This window comes from Pyxicephalus adspersus, chromosome 9 (genome assembly GCF_032062135.1).
Source record: "Pyxicephalus adspersus chromosome 9, UCB_Pads_2.0, whole genome shotgun sequence".
In the NCBI taxonomy this organism is placed as follows: domain Eukaryota; kingdom Metazoa; phylum Chordata; class Amphibia; order Anura; family Pyxicephalidae; genus Pyxicephalus; species Pyxicephalus adspersus.
In genome coordinates this window covers 4,360,290-4,371,954 of record NC_092866.1, presented here as the reverse complement: position 1 = coordinate 4,371,954, position 11,665 = coordinate 4,360,290, and positions in this window count along the sequence as shown.

Here is an 11,665-nt window from a genome sequence, read left to right as displayed (position 1 = left end):
AATTAGTATACAGAGCCTTTTGGTGGGCCCCAGTCATATGCCCAAAAAATTAGCTTTTCTGTGCCCTCTGGTGGGCTCCAGATATCTGCCCTCAAAACTAGGTTTGGTGTGCCCCCTCTTGCACTCATCACATGCCCCAAAAATAGTATATTGTGCCTTCTGGTTGGCCCAAGTCAAATGCCCACAAATTAGCAATTTTGCGCCCTCTGGTGGTCTTGTGTTGCCTTACAACAAAGTGCCAGGAAAGCCTTCTGGTGGCCCCAGGTCCCCATTACAACCCTGCAAGTCTTAGATTAATATTTATAAAGAGAATTGTGGATCCTTGCAGAGCTCTGCGGATATCATCCTGCGCACTGATATATAATGATTGGTGTCAGTGCTGAGCTCATATGATTGTATTGATTCTCCTCCATGCTGATTGCTTACATTGCATTCCTGCAGCCTTTGCAGTCCCTGCATTCCTGAGTTTAGTGTAACCATCCCTCTATAATAATTTCTGGTGCCGAATTCTTTCCGTAGAGTTGCATTTTTTAGATAAAGTTCTTTGGGTGAGCAATGAGGTGTGGAAGTTTTCCTGGCACCTTTCCAATGAGGGAAACATTGCTCAATGGGAACGCAGACAGAAATAAAAAATTGAGATAAGCAAATACTTTGGTAAAACAAAAACCATAGGTATTCCTAAATCTTTATATTCCTTTTGTATTTCTTCTATTTCTTGTGACACTTTGTCTCTGTGCAGGAACTTCCTGTAATAAAGACCTCTCGCTGCTGCTCTCTCTCCCTGTGCAGGGTAACTGGTCTGGTCTCCGCCCCTTCTGTAGTTTTCTACAAACAGACTGTAGAGGGTGGGGCTTTGTGGCTCCTCCCACAGCTCTGCTCTCTGCACACACTATGTATAGCACAGTGATGGAAGATGGGGAATTTTCTTCCCTTTCTTTCTGTTCCTGTGATGCCCATGCAGTATGATGTGCCGGTTAGTTTACAAAGTCGGTGAGGTTCCTACTTCCTCATGCCCGGAAACTGTGCCACAGTTGAGATGCTACTTGTAGCATTTCACCCACATCTACCCATAAGAAATGGATGGGGGTGGTATTGAGCGGGCTTTTAAGTTGCTTGTCTATTTTATTTGGTGAAAAAACTTTTATCTAGATCATCAGACATTCCTATGCATTTTGAGTTCAGAAAAGAGCGGCTCAACATATATATAAAAAAATATATCTTATATACTCAAGTATAAAGTTTTTTTTTTAGAAAAAGAATGATGTTTTATACCACTAGATGGCGGTGTCCTCATGTAAAGCATAATTGTATAACAAACACAGTTTATAACACTTTACATGAGGACACATCGCCATCTACTGGTGTCTAGTAATAATGCACACAAGATCATTTAAGAGCAAGTGACCATTCCAACTGAAAAGTATAGAAAACTTTAACCTTTAAAAAGCGTTAAAATGGTATTCAGACTGAGCTCAGGTGATTTAATTATTTCCCCTTTTAAATAAATCTTTAAAAATAACACACCATAGATGTATTTTTTTACATTAATTTTAGTGTGTCACATACTTGGTGTATGCCTGAGATGATGAAGATCTTGCCCTCTTGCCAATCTTGCCCTGGTGGTCCTGATGTTGGTGGCAGGGGATACTGGGCTCCAGGAGAGCACAAGTGCTGGTAACCGGGGTAATGCACAACGCTGCATAATATGTTGGCGCTATATAAATCCTGAATATTAAAAATATACACACATGCCTGCACACCTTTAATGCAAGGATGGGACATCCTTACACACAGACGCATGGATGGGTTATCTTTTTTAAAAGGCGCACACAGGGGCATAAGCACGTGCCCAAATCAACTCTTCCCTTACATATCGTCATTTCCATTGATTACTCTTTTAAATGTTAACAGAGATGACCACATTTCATGTCCTAGGTTTATACTCGAGTCAGTGTTGCTTTTCTGTTTTCTTTAGGGGAAAAAATAGGTACCTCCGTTTATATTCAAGTATACTGAGAACATGTGCAAGAATTATCAGTTTAAATGGGAACAGTTATATTTTCTTATATCAAGAATATTCTTCCTCAACCTCTGTACCTATAAGCCTGTACCCTATATAATCATCAGGTCTAAGAGGAACCCTACTACCAGAGGAAGTAGGGTTCTATCAGAGGAACTATCAGAGGTCAACTGCCTTTATGTGCATGACTCTTCCCAAGAAGTAGTCTACTGTTTCCATCGGAGCTGGGGGTTCTGGAGATGAGTTTTGCCACAGGGGGCTGTGATATTTTCAGGAAACAGCACCCTTCTGGTTCCTCCCACTGGCCATGATCTGTCTGCATTACAAACACCCAGCGGTAAAGTCATTTATCTAAAAAAGGTACTTTGTACAGCACTGTGTAATATGATGGCGCTATATAAATACTGTGTAATAATAATAATAATATAAGGGAAGAAATACATATATGTATCAATGTATACACAACGCTAATAAAATGCATATGTAAAAATAATAAAATTTATAATGCATACATTACAAAAACAGCAAAAATATATGGCTCATGGATCCCTGGATCTAGAGTAGGATTTTATTACATATGCTTTTCATTGGAGTTGTGTATTTATGGATACATATATGTATTTCTTCCCTTAAAAATGTCATTATTTTCTTTACTCTTCTAATACTCCTGAGGAAGCAGACAAGGTCTGCGAAACGCGTTAAGAAGTTGGTTGAGGAGTTTTGTGCTGACCTAATATATTAGAAAGAGTAATTAGTTTTTATTACTGAATTTATGCTGTTATGTAAATGTGGAGGAAATGTTTAAAACTTGCTTTATATTTGTGTGTTTTTGTAACAATTTTATTATGTTTTAAATATGTTGAAATAAATTAAGAATCAAGTTTTAAACAAAAAATGCTTTTGGGGCACCTTAAAAGTCCCCCTTTGTCAAACAAATTATACACTTATGTAGGTATTTGTTGTCAAAATATCTATTTTACTTGGTCTTCCTTCATCACATCAGAGACCCAATAGTAGTGTTGGTGTTAGAATTCAGGTTGTCCTTACATTCGACCCGAAAAAAACAAGATTCGATGGCACAAATTTGAATTTAAAAAAAATGTAAAATAAAAAAAACAAAAAAAGTAAAATAATGTGTTAAAAAAATAAAATGTAATGGTAAATTAATTTATTGAGTGTTAGTGTTTGTTTAACTAATTTATTTTACTAGTTGTATGCGTTTTCTATCCAAGAACACATACAACTAGTAAAGGGCTGCAAAAGCAATCTGATTGCTCTTACAGCCCCTATTGTCCCTAAAAATAACCCAAATTCTCCTACCATTGACTTCAATGGTGTTCGAATTCGGCATTCGATCACCCGAACAATATCTCACTATTCGATCAAATAGCTGTCAAATCGAATAGTGAGATATTCGACCAACACTACCCAATAGTACCATCTTTAATGACTCAATCTCAAGATTTGAATGCTATCAAGTATGTGTGTATCGCTTCGCTTTACGTATCACTACCCCTGAGGAAGCCTACACTGAGGGAAACGCGTCGGGTTTAACGGCCTTATGTATGCAAATCTTTGCAACCAATTACACCTAAGGTATGCTAATAGATGGTTATTGTCTAGTTTGCAATTGATCTAACTTGAATAATACTGATTTTACTGTGGAATTAGGAATCAGTGAATATTTGTTCTTTCTATCATGAGAAATTATCAATATTACAATTTTTTGTTTGCCAAAAAAAACATTCTTTGTCTATTTCTCTTATATCAAAATATCTGTAATATTTGGGATTTGGTATATTGCTATGTATTTACTATTGTATAACGCCCAAAACCAAATTTAATACTATTATATATTATTGAGTATTATAATGTAAAACCCATTTCTGTTTGTTTGCCCTTGCAGCGTTCATGTATTGTGTTGGGGTACTTCCAAATACCAATGCAGTGCAGAATCCGGGGTATTAGCTGGGTATTATAGGTGATCCCAGCTGTCAGCATGCTGCTCATCCCAGAAGTCAGTTTACTATCCTAGCAAATCCATTGAAAATATTAAAGCCAGAGAGAAACCATCCTGGCATGGAACTCCGAGTAATCTGAGCCATAATAATGGAATCCTAAGCAGCCGTCTCTTTCCCTGGCATATAAAAGTCCCCGGTGCAATATAGGAAACATAATACTCCAAACACATAAACACCAATGTGATTCCCATACTGTTTTAGATGTGTCTGGCTGCATTGTATCACTTCTAAAAATACCTCCAATGTTTTCCTAGCACTCAGGGTATTATTACTGTATTGTGTTCATTTTACCTGCATCCGGCTCTATTTATGTGCAGTCAATGCACAAAACCACAGCAAGAAGAATAATACAGGAAAGAAACAGGACGTCGTCAAATTTGAACTTTGCTTTAAATGGTTGCGTTCCCTTTTACATTGGGCTCTATTTATAAATTATTCCTACCGCAGCCTGACTCATCCATCCTTCCCACCACTCCACCTCTGCTGAATCTCTTTGTAGTTCTTTTCATTGGCTTCCATTTGACCTTAGCATCAAATTCAATCTCCTGTGCTTTGCCTTCAAATCCCTCCACAGTTCTTGTCTCACTTACATTTCTGCCCTGATAGAAAAATACTCCCCCAGTCGCTCTCTTTGCTCCTCCAATGACCTACTAATGACTTCCTCACTCATAACCTCTTCACACGCACGGCTCCAAGACTTTTCTAGAGATGCCCCAACTCTATGGAATTGTCACCTATTTAGGAGCCCTTAAAACCCAACGCTTCAACCTCACCTACCCGTCTTCTTCTGTCTCCTAAACCCTCACTACTTACCCACCATTCCATATCTCCCTTCTATTGTGTGATACTTCCCCCACCTCCTAGATTGTAAGCTCTTCAGGGCAGGGTCCTCCCCTCCTCCTGCATAGGGAGAACCTGCAGATATGTCCTGGCTCAGATTCGTACTGGAGACCTAGCGCTGCAAAGGCCAGAGTGCTAACCTCTGAGCAACCTTGCTGCTCGTATATGCCACATATCCCAGAGGGCTGCAGGCTGCTTCTTCTCAATGGGAATACAGTGCACGATCTCACGCATGCGCAAAAAAAGATTGGCGGTTGCTTATCGAAATTTAGAGGAAGACACGTCTTCCAATCTTGTGAATGCAAAGTGTAAGATTGTGTGAGATCATCAAGAAATAAAAAGAAGACACATGGGACATAACAGGGAGCTTCAAAAAGAATACAGAAACTAGGACAACGCTGATTTGCTGGGTGCGGTAAGTACATAGATCAATGGCTTTCACCAAGAAAAGATAAATGATTTTTTTCATGCTCGTTCCACCTTAACAAAGCATAATGTTTGACAAAAGCACTGCGGGAAATGAAAGCAAATGCTGAGAACAAAGATTACGTATTATAATCATTGGCGCCTGATGTGTTTTTTACAACCTAATAATCATAAAAGTAAGTTTAATATTAACAACATATATAGATATCGTGCAGGCTGCTGGTCAAACACTAATTCTGTTACCTGGGATCACTTTTCCTAACATCCATAAGTCTGTATGGTCCGGTTCCGTACCATCATTTATACCTGGGATTTTTCCCACAACATTCCATCTATGCTTCAGTCCATCTAAATACAAATTCGTTTCATTCTGCCAATGAAAATGTATTTAGAACTACACCCAAACTTTTTACATCTTTTACATACCCCGAGGAAGCCCATAGGCGAAATGCGTCGGGTAACAAGATGTTATACGGTTTATATAAGATGTTATACAGTTAATTCCTTAAGACGTTATACACTGTTTAGCTCAGTAGTTCATTCCCCATGATGGTATAATAGGTCCTGGAGTATCTCATATGGTGAAAATTTATGTATCTATGTACACTGTAATTTTGTGCAACTGTTGAAAAATATACACCAACTAACTTTATCCTACAAACCCCTTCTTTTTGCCTTTATTTATTGTATTTATTATTAACAATAAATGAGATGATGCTTATGGAGGAGCTCACTTCTAGTATTCAGGGTTTCATTTATTACAGTTTCAAGACTCTAGGGCAGGGGTGTCCAAACTTTTTGCAAAGAGGGCCAGATTTGGTGAGGTGAAAATGTTTGGGGGCCGACCATTCAGCACACGCCCCCCCAGGGTGACATGAGGGAATACCTGTGCATGGAGTCCGGTGTCAGTGCGGGCTCCGTGCAGAGCATGTTCTTGGAATCAGAGTGGGCGTGGCCCGTGTGTGTCCCGCACAACACACACCCACTATAATGACATAGGGGATTCCCTCTGCACACATGGGGACTCCCATCCTGCCCGAGTAGTGGGCCGATAATTGCAAGGCGGTTGATCAACTCTAATGTAATATAAAATAGCTTTTTTGTACGCGTGTATTTTATACTGTGGTCAACAGTGCTGGCGGGCCGCATAATATTAATTTTATGACAGAGGCTGCAGGCCCGTGGAAATCTGAACATGGGCCGCAATTGGCCCCCGGGCCAGACTTTGGGCATGCCTGCTCTAGGGAATAAAGGGCAATACATAAGGCCAAAGGAGTGAAGCAGTAAAATGAAGTTTTCTGCAAGCAGCTATCTCTATTCTGTACAGGAATTGCATATGGGATCTGTATGTATAAAATATATTTCCCTGGAGTGCACCTTCCAATTAAATTCCCATTGCTCTCTGTACCTTCGCCCCTATTCCTTGCTCTTCCTGTTATGTCTGTCTATTGTATTGTCTTTCATTTAAGAAACTTGTTCCCATTTGCCTTCTTTAGAGTCGTGCTAATGGTCCCTACAATGATTGGAGATGCTGTTTTTGATCGGAGTTATTCTCTACTTTTGGTTATTTTATGTTATATATGTATTTGGGGATAATTGTATTCTTCCTGCTTATGTATGTTTTTTATTGTGATTTCTGTTTGTGTTATCTAAAAAACAAAAAAACAAATAAAGAATGGTTAAAAAAATTATATTAACAACAATTTCCTCTTAGTATCTTTTTAATGATCTTCTGGTGTTGTACAAAGGCTGCAGGCTAAGCCAAATTATTTTAAAGACCGGCACCCTGGCTCACATCTCCAATAATGAACATCTTCCTTTTCTGCACAGCCCTAAATTAGGTTTTATTCGGTCGGACAACATTCAATATATTTTGAAACAAGATAGTTCAGTCGGAATACTAAGTTGTATTGATTTCAGCATCTCAGGGAAGGTGTCCTGCACATGATTCCAGGATTCTGCTGGTTCTGCTCTTAGCTTCTGCAAACTATGCAGGAAATCATTATAGCTGCAAATTGCTATGGAAGTGCAAATGCAAGCATAATGATAACTAAATAAATAAAAGATTTCCATTAGTTTTTCTAAAAACAGCTTAGGGCAGAAAACTAAGGATAATCTAAAGGGGTTAAAAGGGTCAACTAAGCATTGATAAGGGGCTACAATATAGCAGCAGGGTGGCTCAGTGGTTAGCACTCCAACCTTTGCAGCACTGGGTCCCAGGTTGGAATCTTGGCCAGGACTCTATCTGCATGGAGTTTGCATGTTCTCCCTGTGTTTGTGTGGGTTTCCTCCCACATCCCAAAAACATGCAGTTAGGTTACCTGGGTTCCCCCCAAATTGACCTTAGACTGTATTGATGGCATGTGACTATGGTAGGGACATTAGATTGTGAGCTCCTTTAAGGGACAGTTAATAATTTGACTATGGACTTTGAACAGCGCTGCGTAATATGTTGGCACTATATAAATACTGTGTAATAATAACATATTTTATCATTTTTTTAAGGTCTCTTTAATTGCATGATGCACCATTAATTCACCTCATTATAATACGGTCGTAAAAACACCAAATGCTTCATTTTTTAAATATAAAGATGCATATAAAGTGCAAAAAAGGAAAGAGTTAAAACCTTGTTTTTAACAAAAGACAAAATGTGTCAGAAGTTCTATATTTAACTGCTGCCACCCTCACGCTGCTGGTGCGGCGGCAATTTGCATGCGCATCCGGTATCAGCTACACGGCTGGGTCGCGGGCTCGCACGTTACCATGAGAACTGCATTCAGTACAAAGATCCTATTGTTGATTTATTTTCCCCCCAGAAATGACACAATTATATTCAGATCTTCCTCTGTAAGTTCCTCCTTGTGCACATTATCAATCAACCTCTCAGTGTTTTATGTTTGCTATCTTTATATGAAAGCCAAGGATTATCTTGCAGGATTATTACAAATATTCACCTTCCAGTTTGAAAATGATGAAAAGAGAAAACAATTATAAGAAACGTAAACCGATTTAATTCTTTGCTTGAAAAGACGAAAAAGAAGGTACAGCATGGAAAAAGCAAGGATAAATAAAAGCATGAAATGAAATCATTTAGTTATTAGTAACTAATTTATTCCATATCTTCCTTTGATGTCCCCAAGCATACTCCAAGGTCTGGTAGGGCCCAAGGGCCACACATATTACCTGGCACCAGCCTACGGATAAGGATAATATTGGCCTCTGTAAAGTCATTGACTGGGTGATTATTAATTAGCTGACACTTTGTTGTATTCTCTCCATGGATAAAATGGTTATGGCGGCTCTGGGCTTGCAGGGTGAATTAGAGGTGAGTATGGAAGTGGCCTATGAGCCCATTCAGGTGGTGGGGTAATGCTCCGTCCTGTTCAAATAATTAGTTTAATAAAATACATAAGGACTCACCTCTGCTGTGATCCTAATAGTACTGTACCCCTAAGCAGGCTCCCCCTGTGACTTAGGCTGTGGCAACTAGAGGTGGCATTGGAGCCCCTGGTGCTGCCTCCTCTGGGCATACCCAGACATGTGGCATCGGGGTCTTGAGAGCTCCTTTTGTTCATTACATGTGCACGGTTGTCACAGTCCGTCGATGGTCAATGGTCCGTTCCCTCTGCAGGGTGTGTGTACTACAGTACAAGCTCCATGTATTGGATAGCACAAAAACAATTGGTGCATAGCTAGTGTAGTGCAAGGAGCCTTTCTCATATCCTGTCCTAGCACAGAAGCCGCAACAACACTAGGTAAGTTCTGACCAGTAAACAATGCAGAGTGATGAGATGGCTCCATTTTTCTATGACACTTTTATTATTGGCTGTCTATGCAAAATGTACTGTAGTCACAGAGTCCAGTTACAGGACAGCCATCCTAGTGTTCACATCCTTCTTCCTCCCAGCACTATGATCCAGTTGCCCCAAAGCTACTTACATAAATCTGATGATTGTTGCCCATGACAAACAGTCATGCTCATCTTCAGCTGCTATCAACTTCAGGAAAAAAGCTCTGTCCTTGGCTGCCCTCTGGCGTGATTGGCTGAACATTTGCTGCAATATTGTCAATGCCGAATCACTGTTTACATTTGTTTAGCCAGTCATGCAAAAGGGCAACCGAGGACCACTGTCATTGGCTAACCCATTGTGAGATTGGATGAACACATGTAGGTTTATAGAGCCAACACAAGGCTCTGTTCATTGCTGTATGCTAACCACCAGCACCAGGCGCCTTGGTTCATAGGAAATTGCAGCTGAGGACCACTGTCATTGGCTAACCCATTGTGGGATTGGATGAACACATGTAGGTTTATAGAGCCAACACAACAAGGCTCTGTTCATTGCTGTATGCTAACCACCAGCACCAGGCGCCTTGGTTCATAGGAAATTGCAGATACCAGCTCTGTTTCATTACCAGTCACAGAATCACACCAAGAATTGCTACTTGAAAACCTTTCAAATCTTCTGTCATTTAACTCTAACAACTGTAAATGCTTGCAGAACTTTCACCTTTCTCCATTTGTTGCAATCTTCTACTAACCACATCAACCTTAATCTAAAATCACATATATATGGCCATCTACTATCGTAACAAACCACACATAACAATGTAGTTGGTCACACATTTCTTAATGGATACTTAAATATTAGTAATATTTTTTTGTACAAAGTACAAATTGATTCTGTTTAACACTCGTAAAGACTCCTTTATACCTAGTACATTATTACCACTAACTCTCTCTTCACCTCACCCTTACTAATTCCTAACTGCGATATTTAACAAACGATATTTATAATCTCCAGCACTTGAATTGCTGTGCCCTGTCAATCATTTGTGACTGTGACTCCTTCAATCTTCTTTAGCCCACTCTTTTCTTTTCAGACTAATTTCTTTATTCGCTTTTCTTGGTCTTTACTTATATCCAATGAATACCATGACCACAAACCATTGACATATATTTTGCATATGGATGTGAATACAATGATGTAACTGTAGTATGTGTATTTATTTTTCTCCCCACCAATGGTAATGATAGTTATACTGATGGCTAATAGATAGCTAATGTAATTTGCCAGTTGAAATGCATGACTAGTTATTACATAATGTATCACTTATTTATCTTGTATACAGCCATATTTTGAAAATCCTCTGAAGAAGCCAATATAGGCGAAACGCGTCAGCACACAACATATATTTTTCAACCCCCTATGCAGTTATCTCCGGTATATTAGGGGTCAATGTCTAGCTCTCCACATCCCCCTACGGCATATTGCTCAGGGGATTGTAGGAACATGGAATATATGTACTAAATGTGTGATGTAACACTGTAAAAGTTTTGTCTACTTTTTTAATACACTGCTGCATTTAAAATACCCTACTTTCTCCTATTCTTTATTAATTTGTTATTGCATGTCCATAGGGGTATGCAGCACCTTAAACATTAGAGGATGTGAATCGGTATACCCTACACTAGATTCATCTTTCTGAGCACATGTTCTGGCCATTTGGTGCCACACAATACTAGCTATCATTGTCTGCATAACAATACCGGTCAATGATAGCAGTGTCTCATAATGTCGTATCTAAACTTCTGCATAAGTTCTTCCTATCTAAGCTTCTTTAGCCACCAGCCAGACCAGCACCACTTGCTGGAAGAAGTGATCCCCAGCTTGACAATTAAATCAAAGTTCCAGCAGAGCTCCTTCTCCTGCATTGCCAGAATTTTGTCTGCTGGTACAGACTTTGAAATAAAAAAAGTCCCAGTCCCAATAAAAGTGTCCCAGTTTTGGGGGACTTTTTTTTTTTTTAATAATTTTGACAGTTGTTTTCAAGTATATAATAACATTTTGGATTTATACTCCAGTATATATAGTACATTACCATTTTAAAATATCCAAATGCTAAAAAGACCATAATAAAAGTTAAACTCACTATTATAGCTATATTACTATTAGTAATACTGTACAGACTATGCCTGTAATAATGTCAAGTAGACGGTAGATGGCACTAACACACCAGTCCTCTACAACATACTCAAATATAAGGTAAAAGCTATTGATTTGTTTACTATATTTATTATACGAGATGAAATAACTAATAAATATAGAGAGATAACACTGGATAATAGATATATAAACTGATTAGGCACCAGAACTATGTAATCCTTTTAGCTCTCAGGCTTCACATACAAGCCCAAATTATATGGGCAGCACGGTGGCTCAGGGGTTAGCTGAGGTTAGCCGGCCTTTGCAGCGCTAGGTCCCAGGTTCGATCCCCAGCCAGGACATTATCTGCATGGAGTTTGCAGGTTCTCCCCGTGTCTGCGTGGGTTTCCTCCGGGTACTCCGGTTTC